The sequence below is a fragment of the Artibeus jamaicensis genome, unplaced genomic scaffold, assembly GCF_021234435.1.
Source record: "Artibeus jamaicensis isolate MK-2021 breed Jamaican fruit bat unplaced genomic scaffold, CSHL_Jam_final contig_426, whole genome shotgun sequence".
Taxonomy (NCBI): Eukaryota; Metazoa; Chordata; class Mammalia; order Chiroptera; family Phyllostomidae; genus Artibeus; species Artibeus jamaicensis.
In genome coordinates this window covers 11,552,085-11,563,115 of record NW_026521826.1, presented here as the reverse complement: position 1 = coordinate 11,563,115, position 11,031 = coordinate 11,552,085, and positions in this window count along the sequence as shown.

The window sequence follows — 11,031 nt, the reverse complement described above, 5'->3', positions numbered from 1 at the left end:
TCTCCACTGTGTAAATGAAGCCAGGGTTGGGTCTGGGCATCTTACTTAGCCACAGATTTTCTTCATAGTCAAAAAACGAACGTTAACAAGCCCTAGCTGGCATAGTTCAGTGGATTGAGCACAGGCCTATGAATCAGAGGATCATGGTTCGATTCCTAGTCAGGGCACATGCCTGGGTTGCAGGCCAGTTCCCACCCAGCAGGGGATGCACGAGAGGCAACCACACACTGATATTTCTCTCCCTCTCTCTTTCCCTTCCCTTCCCTTCCCTTCTAAAAATAGATAAATAAGTAAAATCTTAAAAAAGGGAATGTTAACAATATGTGTGTGTATCTGTGTAAACATATAAATATTTTAAAAGAAAAACTTACTCTCAAATCTTCATGAGTGTTGGACAATACTCAACCTTTTTACTCAAAAAATGTTGAAAACCAAAGAATACAAAATGAAATGAGGATTGCTGTGCTGTTTGCTTTATTTTTCTCCCTCTTATTCACAGTCAAGTATATTTCACAGTTAATATTGCAGTTATTAAAATGGCTTCAAATGAAAATGGAAAAGTCTTCTTGACAAGGGATAATCAGATGATTTCTCTATTTTTCTGCTCTATTGCAAAAAGGCTCACAGAAACTGTCCTTTCTAAATCTACCAGTGAATGTATTAAAAGAGAGGCCTGTCACCCTTATGAGAGAATGCAGCACTGAGCAGGGCCGAGGCAGAGTTCACCAGATGTGCAGAACACCTTGGCTATGAAGAAGGCTCACTGGTTTCCAGGTCGTGTGGCCCATGCATAGCCCATGCATAGATCAATAGTATGGATTGGCTGCATGGCGTTTCTACATCAGAACTTTCACTGTGAAAACCAGATATTTACCACATTTCCAAGGACACAGGAAACATTGTCAGTTGTAGGGGAAAAATTCAGTTTCCTGACATTCATGAGCCATCCTCCACTTCTGAAAGAAATACTACAAATGTGCACATAGACACGTACACACGCATACACCCAAAATATTATCTCACCCTTCTCTCAGGAATCAGAAGGTTCATAGCACCATCCCCACTAACAACCAGACTGCAAGTGCAGGTGGTTTGTTCTGTCTCACATTGTTAATTGATAATGGAGCTGGGACTTACACTGAGGCCCATATCCTGCAAACTCACCAGGGTAAACCCCTGTCATGTAACATGGACAAAATGACATGATGACAGAGTTAACGTGCGGGCCACATGAACTGGATGAGCTCAGGGAAGTGAAATGTGACTTGTCTAGAAACTGGAGAGGGTAACACATAGAATCACGTTCCTGGAGGACAATCAGAAAAGACTAAGAGACCACCTGAGGGGAGAGATCACCTGGCAGTTCCCAGCAGGTGCCCCTTTTCATCCTGTGTGAAACTTGCCCAGAGACTGGCCATTTAAAACACTTGGCATGTCATGTAGGAAAGTGCCCCAGGTTTATATTTGCTTTACACTAAATTGCAAGATTTGAGTTTAATATAAACAGAACCAAGAACAAATGCACATAGCAGTGAAAACATGTGCTTTGATTCCTTTATCTGCAAGTAAACTAGTAAACTCGAATAATCTTCTGGCTCAAAATTGGATTTAAAAACGTCTAGCTAATTGCTATTTATAAGAGACACATCCAAAGTATGGGAATTTATAAAATTTGGGCTTTGAAATTTTTTCTTCTTATAAACTGATATGGATATATATGTGTGTATACTTTTCTTTTGCATTTACAATTGACCACTTCAAAAACAGAGCTAATGCAGCCACTGTGGAGAACAGTATGGAATTTCCTCGAAAAACTAAAGATGGAACCGCCTTTCAATTTAGTGATCCCACTGCTGGGATTATTAGCCTAAGAATCCTAAAACACCAATTTGAAAGAACCTATGCACCTCTATGTCCATAGCAGCGTTATTTATAATGGCCAACTGCTAAAAACAGCCTAAGTGCCTGTCAGTAAATGAGTAGATCAAAAAACTATGGTACATTTACAGAATGGAATACTACACAGCAAAAAGAAAGAAGAAACTCCTACCTTTTGTGACAGCAGGGATGAAACTGGAGAGCATTATGTTAAGTGAAATAAGCCAGGTGGTGAAAGACAAACACCATATGATCTCATCTATAAGTGAAACCTAATCAACAAAACAAACAAGCAAGCAAAATAGAATCAGAGACTTGGACATAAAAAACAAAGGGACGGTAACCACAGGGGAGGGGGAAGGGGGATAACAGGGGAAAGAGGCAAGCCACGGAACAGGAATAGAGGACTCGGGGGCACAGACAGTGCGAGGGATTGACTGTGGGAGTGGGGGGGTGGGTGGAGCAGTGGAGAGCAATGGGGAAAAAGGTGGGACAACTTTAACTGAAGGACAATAAAAAATACCTAAAAGAGAGAGAGAAATAAAAGTACACAAAGCATAACCCAGTAGTAAAATTTAGCTGTCATGTACAGCTTACACTGAAAACTACTGCTGTCTCTATCTTTGTTTATAAACCTTCTCATGTATAGAGCTAACTGGGATTTTAACTTTCTATCAATTCTCAATCCTATACTCTAGGATTAAATTAACCCTAAATAAAACTTGTCCAAAATGTAAAAAAATAAAACACGAGGTTAGAGGTGCTAGCCCCCAATGCAAGGGGAACTTTGTTTAGAGTTTTGACTCTCTAAAAACTTAACTTCTAAAAGCCTACTGTTGACTGGAAGTCTTACCAATCACATAAGCTTTTAATTAAAATGTATTTCCTATGTTATATGTATTGTACATTATAGTCTCACAGTAAAGTAAGCTAGAGAAAAAAATGTTACTAAGAAAATGATAAGGTTCGTCTGCAAGTTTTTTTTCAAACTGTTTCAAATCTCCAAAAATTTTTTCGATATATTTATTTTAAAAATTTACACACAAGTGGACCCTGCACAGTTCAAACCCATGTTGTCCAAGTCAGCTGCACTTTAAATCCCTGTACACACACACACGACGGGCACTTAGTGAAAGAAAGCTGGTATAATACTATTTTACCAGGCAAAAGAGACTTAAAAACATAAATTGTTATTGAGAGTAAAGAGGGTCATTAAATAATATAAATGTTTTCATTTCCCACAGAAGCTATAACCAAGCCTAGGTGCACTTAACAGTAAAATATTGAAAGCAAAAGTAGTCAAAGCTTCAGGGAGAAACCGACTGATTTCAACATTATGTTATGAGATTTTTAATAGAATAGGCTGGGTTCTACTTCTGGTTATGTGATAATTGGCTATTACTTAAACTGTCTGATTTTAAGTGGTACAATAAGATAATAGATGCTTCCTAATGTATTAAATAAATGGCATGTAAATGGACTTAGCAAAGTATGTAGTATGCAGAAAATACGACATAAAATTAAATGTTATTACTATTGTTTTCTTGAATAAGGTGGCAACATGATAGAGTAACATTAGAGAAAAACAACCCTAATTGCATTGTATAATACACAGGAGACAGGAAACTCTAGAGGAAGGGAAACTGGGGTGGGGGCATCTGGAAGCTATTCTGAGTCATCCCAAATGGGAAACAATAACCTTTTCATTTCAGGTTGCTGCTATGACCACACAAAAATAAAGAAGGCAGTGAAGAAACGTAAAAAGCAAACAAAAAGCTGTTTGATTGTGGAGTTTATGGTTCTATTTGCCTTGGAGGTGAAATATATTGAAAAAAAACACCCAAACACCTATGCCCTTAGAAGAATACGAATCCTCCAAATTCAAGTTTCGTCTTTAAACACTTCAATCTGTACTGATACAAAATCCAAAAAAATTTGTCCTGCCCGTGTAATATGTTGAATTCATCTCCCTCCTTGGCACTGATGCATTACCCGGACGATTTTTATATCTGTGTGATCGTGTGTAGAAAAGATGTGAAAACCAGAAGCACAGCATAAAGTCAGCAAAAATAAACCTCACTGTTCCATTAGACAGCACTGCCTGTAGGATCAAAAAATATTTCCACTGAGTTAGTGTGTAAATGTCTGCTCTGGTCACTGGCTTCCCAATTACTGTGTAAACAGGTAATTCTGCTCTGATCCCTGCAGGTACAGCTGTAGCACAGTCACTGCAGTCTTGCTGACTTTGCATTTGCCTGAGACATCTACATCTGTGAGGGATGGGTTCAAAATGAGCTCAGTCTTTGATTCAGTTACATGCAACGATTTGGCTTAGAAACTAGTAACATGTCACTTAATGCACACAGAAAACCACAATTTTGCCCTTGAGGTGTGTTAGCTAATGGTCTTACTGTTTTACAGACAGAAGGCGATTAAACAGGCATTTTTCTAAAAGGCGTATTTGGTTGGTCTAAAAGAGAACAATAAAAATTGCACAATCTAAAGGAAGGAACAGTTTGTTTTGCCCTGTTTATTGCCAATGAAATGCCAGAAGACTTTTAAAGTAATAGCAACTGGTGTAAAGCAGGAAAAAGAATCAAATAAAAACTTTATGATCTTAAAATAAAACTATTGCTCTCTGCCCTTATAGTTTTATAAAACTTCCTATACTTCCTGGCACTACAAATACATATAATGTTTTGCTCTGCAGATGCCAGCCAGGCATCATGAAAAATTATAGTTGCAAGGACTGAGGGGCTAGAACATTGAGCAGGAAAACAGACAATTTCTGCATAGAGTCAGTTGATGTTATAGTCACTTTAATTAAGCAAAATTTATTTGAGAGAAAAAGAGTGAAATTGAATGTATGCTTCATTTTCCCCAGATAAAACCTTTTGAAATAGCATTATAGGTGACACTTATTTTAAACGGAGTGTTGCCTCCTCTGCCTACATTAGATGGGACCCTTTTCCATGGACCTCAGTTGTGATTACACACTGGGATCTGCAAAACTTTAACATCTCATCTTGGTGGTCCTCGAGGCTTGGATTTATTTGGTGTAGGGTCCCTCTTGGAATTTTCTTCTGAGAGTTTCCAAAGCTCCCAGGTGATTTCAATGGGCAGCTGTGGTTGAGAAGTGAAGCTTGCAGCGCAAGACCAACCTTGATGAGTTCACTTTGATGAGAAGGGAATGAACAAAAGCATCACATCAGGAAATGGGATGCCTCCCAGAAGCCATTGTCCTGACTGTTAATGCCCAGGATTAATCCTGTTGCTCTGACTTTAACCTCTGACCACTGGGCCCCAGGTTCTGCTCTCCTTTTGACCAACCCTGTGTTCACCTGGGAGGAGCAGAGGAATGGTGGTTTGGGGAGTGATGTGAGAAGAATAGGAGAAATGAACATTTTTTGGTTTTTATCTTCCTCTTTGTCTAAATGCTGACATTGTCTAAATGCTGACATACTCTTAAGATTTTGTGTTAGTCTCCAGGTGCTGGTCAGTAAAGTTTACTTAGTTCATGTTGTCTTGAACTGTTATCTCTGTTTTTTTCCTGGGCACCCATTGTATATTCCTTCCAGCCTCCACACTTTTGCATTGCTTGTTGTTAGGTAAGGCTAAGCAACAGAAGGGACAGATTTGTGTGTGTGTGCAGGGGTTAGGGGTTGAGGCGAGGTGGAGAAGGGGCAGGGGTTGGGTTGGGAAGGGTAAAGGGGCCCTGATGGTGTTGAGCAGGAGGGGATTGGGAAGGGCAGTGCAAACCATTCACCCTTCCTGGACACAAAATTGGAAACTAATACATATTTATAATGTACTCTGAGTCCAATGGTAAACGTGGTTCTTAGCATACAGTGTGCTGGGAGAAATCAAAGTGACTACAGACTGAAAATATTCTGAGCTAAAATGTAACAGAATACAAACTACCTCTGCATATATTTAGAGAAATGTATAGGTTAGAAATTAGCTTGAAATTAACTTCAGTTTAGAAATATTACTAAGATATAAGACATGGTGCTGTTTGATGTTTGATTTAAAGAATATCACTTATAAGTTATTAATAAAAATGAACCCACAATTAGAATAGCGATAATAAAAGTAAAGACAGTAATGACTACAACAGTGTTTTCTAGGCTACTTAGGGTCATCTTGACTCTCTCACTCATGTATTCATCCAAATTAGTCAGCTGGCTTCTGGGTGTAAGCACTGTGGTGTTTGGTAGATATATATAACTAAAAAACAGATGTAGTCCTGTCCTCAGGGAATTCATACACTAATGGAGAGGACAGGCATTACACAAGAAAAATCCCAAATGGACATATGATTATAAAGTGTGTTAAAATTTGAAAATGAGAGAGTTTACCAAAAAGTACAACTTTGACTTGAGTGTTATTAAGGAGCTGAAATTTAATCCAACTCTCAGGTGATGAGTAGGAATGATTTTGGTTTCTACTTTTGCTGGTTTGATCCCAGGGTTGATTTAGAGTCCCAGTTTCACTACAGAACAGGCACAGTTGTTAAACTTCCTTCACTTGAGGCTTAATCGGGTCCCTGGGCCAGTTTACATAGGATGAGTTCTACGGTGAGATCATATCTCATTCAAAGATGGAAATTGACTGGTATGGAAAAAGCCTTCATTGTAATTGCTTTAGTGCAAGCAAGTCTTACATTGAGGCTCATTTGTAGACACTAAATAATATTCCCAGTCTTTTCTTAGCAAGTGGATATGCCTGAAAAAAATGAGACCCAGAATTATTGTTGAAAGTCCTCCTGCTTTTTTGGCCCTTAGACCAGCAGCCCTGGCATTACCTGGGGCTCACTCCAAAGGCAGATTCTCAGGCCCTGCCCCTCCTACTAAGTCAGAACCATTTTAACAAGATTTTTTAGTGATTTATATGCTCAATAAAAGTGGAGGCCTTGTGGTTTAATGGTATTAAGGAATCCTTTTTCCTCTCTGAACTCTTGGCACTGAGCAGAGTGGTTCTCCTTGACCAAGGTCATGGTTGGGTGAGGTGGGCTGCTCAGAGGATAGCAGGCCTGGAATTAATCATGTTTTTATTTTCAGGTATTTTGACATCTGGTGCTTGTTGACTTGGAAGAGACTGCCTCTCTGGGGTTGGCCAATTCCTTAAGGGGGCAAAAGGCACCCCTTTAAGGGATCCCCTTTCATATGCAAATCAACCAGTGGCAACCCACAGCTCTGTGGGGCTCTCACACTCAGGGCCAGAATCCCCTGCCCTGATCACACTAGCACAGGAATCAGATAACTGGGGGCAGCTCCTGTGCCTCATAGTTCTCTGGAATTATTGAAACTAGACAGTCCTAGACCTGCCCATCCTGCCTCCTACAGAGACCGCGTGATAGCTCTTGCCCACGTTCTCCCTCTCCCTCTGCCCCCTGGCCCACTCTGGGGCTTCCCCATACCCCATATGGCCCCTGTGGTATGGTATGTCCTCTCCTCTTGGACCTGTGAGTAACCAGCTCTCTTTTCAGTGGTAGTCATCCCCAGATCTGGCAACCTCGCCATGCCCAGATGATTAAAATCTACATTTAAAAGAGGCATTCACCTGGGTGCTCAGTCCCACAACAGGGGGATTCCCATAATGGGAGGTGAATACGATGGGGCAAGGTGACCCCACACCCTGAGGGAGAAAGTTCTGTAGGAGTCACAGAGGTCACTGGGAGTACATCTTATCCCTATGTGCGTAGGGAGAATTAATAAGAGAACAACTGATTTGGTAAAGAAAACGGAAAAGGATTTGTAAAGAAAAAGGGAGCAATTAGGAAGTTATTTCAGAGTACGAGGTGGTACCAGAAGGGGAGGCTCTAAGTTGGCCACTCTTTGTTCAGCCGGAAGGCAACTCAAGGGCATGAGGATTCTGAGGGTCACATGAGCTTGTGGTGTAGGAACCATCAGGAGGCAGAGACAGTCTTTAGGGGCTGGAAGAGCTTATTCCTGATATTAAACCAAATGCTTTCGGTAATTCAGTGGCCCTTTGACATTTGTACACATACTTGTGAATATGCCATTTGACTTGAAAATAAAAAGCCTAATGAAGAACTCTTTAAAGAAGTTTTAAATAGAGACGTTTTACTTGAAAAACCTATCACCTGATCTTGAAACAACGCTGCTTAAGATTGTAGGAATACAGTCTGCTTCTGTTCCAGAGCCTGTGCTGGCCACTGTCACATGATAAAACATCAGGCACTGGGAGTGTTCTGCCTACACTCACCCGTCAGCTCTTTCTGTCCATTTTCTGTGTCCTTCAGGGCAACTGGCTGATCTTGGAAGTCAAACTACAGACTGTGACTTTTTTTTACCTTGTTATCATGTCCTGGGCAATCTTTACTTCTGGGTTAGAAAATAGTGTGTCCCTTCCCTTAAAATTTTTAAATGCATATAAATATGAACACACATATACTATGTATATATACATATGTAATATATGTTCTATATGTTATATATATATATACATAATTTTTAAAGAATATTTAAAAAGACAAATATATGAGCCTGAAATATTCATTTTACAGGAACAGTAATTCTGTTTAAACAGGACAAGAAGTTCCTTTTTCTTAGAAGTTTATATCTGTCTCACCTGGTCAAACAGATTCCATCTACAGAGACTCTTCTTCAAGGCCACTTTATTGTTATTAGAGTGAGGGAGAAGGAACCAGAATAGGGACCTGTTTGTGCCCAGAAAACACCTCTCCTGGAAATACAACTCAAGGCTGCCTTCAGTAATGACCTGCGTTCTATTGGGAATCCCTTTAGTTTCACTTGAGAAGGATTACAAGTGTGTGGATATAAAAGCCTGGGGATTGGTGCCCTACATTTCTTCCCTGCACGGACACTGAGTGATTTGGGCAACTTACATTTCTTGTGTCTTCTATTAAGTGGTGATAAATGTGTCCCATGTACACACAGGCTATACCTTCATCAAATAATTCTCCTCCTCTCATTCTCAGCAACCACTCCTCCCCTCTACATCTGCTGCTTTCTCTCCTGGTAACTTGTGACTTAAGTAGCATTTTCTGTCCAGATGAGGTTGCATCAGTATTCCTTACCTTCCTCCTCACTCTCTGACCATCCCCTGAGGCCCAGCTCCTCAGGGTTTTGGGGATGAACCCCAGAGAGAACCCTGCTCCCTGCCCTCCATGCATATCTGGCAAAGTCAGGGGGAGAGTCTAACATGCAGCCCCTGGACAGGCTGGTGCCTGAGCAAACACGAAGGTCTTGGGGCACGAAGGTCTTGTGTGCAGCATGGACTGTGGGTGCCATGAGCGTCAGAGTGGAGCTACCCCATAAACTCTTAGTTATATCTACTTATAAATGCCCCTTAGGTAGATGAAAGAGAATATTATAATGGAAAAGAAGCATGCCCCACCAGAATTTGTGGATCTTTAATGAAAACTTCCACATTTGACTGTGACTCATTAGATATGGGTCTGAGTTAGGCTGGTTTAGTGAACAATAAATAAGAACGGTTTTCAGCTAACATAGTGCAGGATGATAATTTTTATTAAGCATAGGGCATTGTACTCTTTCATATCCCCACTAATTTGACCTTTGGAAGCTTTCGATAATTGTACCTGGAATTTCTGGCTTGCAGAAACACAGCACAGTTTTTCCCTTCTAATTCTTTTGGTGGCCTGACTGTTTATATTTATATGACTCGATTGAGTAATGGACCATGGCTTAAAGATAGTGGACCATAATTAAGAGAGGCAATGCTGTCTGGTCAAAAGTCCATGGATTTTGGATTAGGACAGAGCCAGCCAGTTTCTAATTCTGTCATTAGCTATATATATGAAGTTCAATTGGTCATTTTTTCTTTCATGGTGCCTGAAACCAGGACTAATCAAAAGACCCTCCTCTCAGCTGTCTGCGAGGATGACTGAGATGATGGAAATGAAAATACAGAATGATGAGAAAAACATTATAATCAACTATTGAATCATGTGAAACACTACATGTCAGAAAAAAAGAGAACATTTGGGGATTATGTGCAAAACAAACACACTCCTTCTGAGATAGCAGATCAACAATGGCTTGTACCACCTTATTGACTGTGACAAAATGACCACAGTTCAGAAGAGTCTTATACACGGGGACATTTTGAACATTTTCTTGTCTTTTGTTTTAATAGGACTCAGAAATTTAAATAGAACATGGACCCCTGAATATTCACATTTTCAGCCATTATGATCAGGTTTCTCCTTCTGGGCAGTAGCCCCTGAGTCCTCTACTTCCCCTGCCTGGTGGTGCCAGGGCTCTGAGACCTGCCCTGCAAAGGAAGGTCCAGTTAACAAAGATTTGGCAGGAAGGGTGTCTGGACAGAGTGGATGGGGCAAGGACATCTTTATTCTAGTGCCACTCACACAGCTCATTGAAAACAAAGTCAGAGCCATTCAAGGAAAGAGGGCCACCTGCCCTATTTCATCCTCCCTGAACAGTCTCTAGGTTTGTGGCAGTAGGTCCAGGCAGGTTGTGGCCTGAGCACCGAGTCCAGGTACAAGGCCCCTTGGAGAAAGTGCCGTGGTGTCTGAAGAGGGACTCCCATTTCTGAATGGGGTTCCTGACTCCTCTGGACTATTTCACTGCAGAATTGACTTAGTGGTAAAGATCTCAGGACAGTTATTTCTAGGAAAGGGAATCCTCCAGTGCTGAGTTTTTACACAATATTTGTTTGCAGGGCTTCTCTGAGCTTTTGTTGTTCACCAACAAACTGGAGATGGGGCTACTTGTAATGGGTTTCTATGAGGAATAAGCAACACCACATGCTGGTGACCAGCCCAAACTGGGGGGCAGTAGGTGCTTAACAGCTTAGATTTCTTTTCTGTCTTAGCTACCGTCCTCTTACATATTCTTTTCTTTCTGCTTTTAAACTCACTGCCTTCTTCCCATTCCTATCACTACATTTGGGATCACTCTACTGAGGCCTTGAGGTCTTCAAGAGCTTACTTGGCTTTTCAATGTTCCCTGCTGCTATCTGCCATAGTGACCGTAGATTGCCCTCTCAACACCCTACATTCAAGGTTTACAATTTCCTCCACTCCCATAATCTTAACCTTTGCTCGCTTCTAAATTCCACTTAAGTGACACACCCTGGATCTGGACATTACCAAGAACTGCTGTATCGCAAACGCTTCTCTCC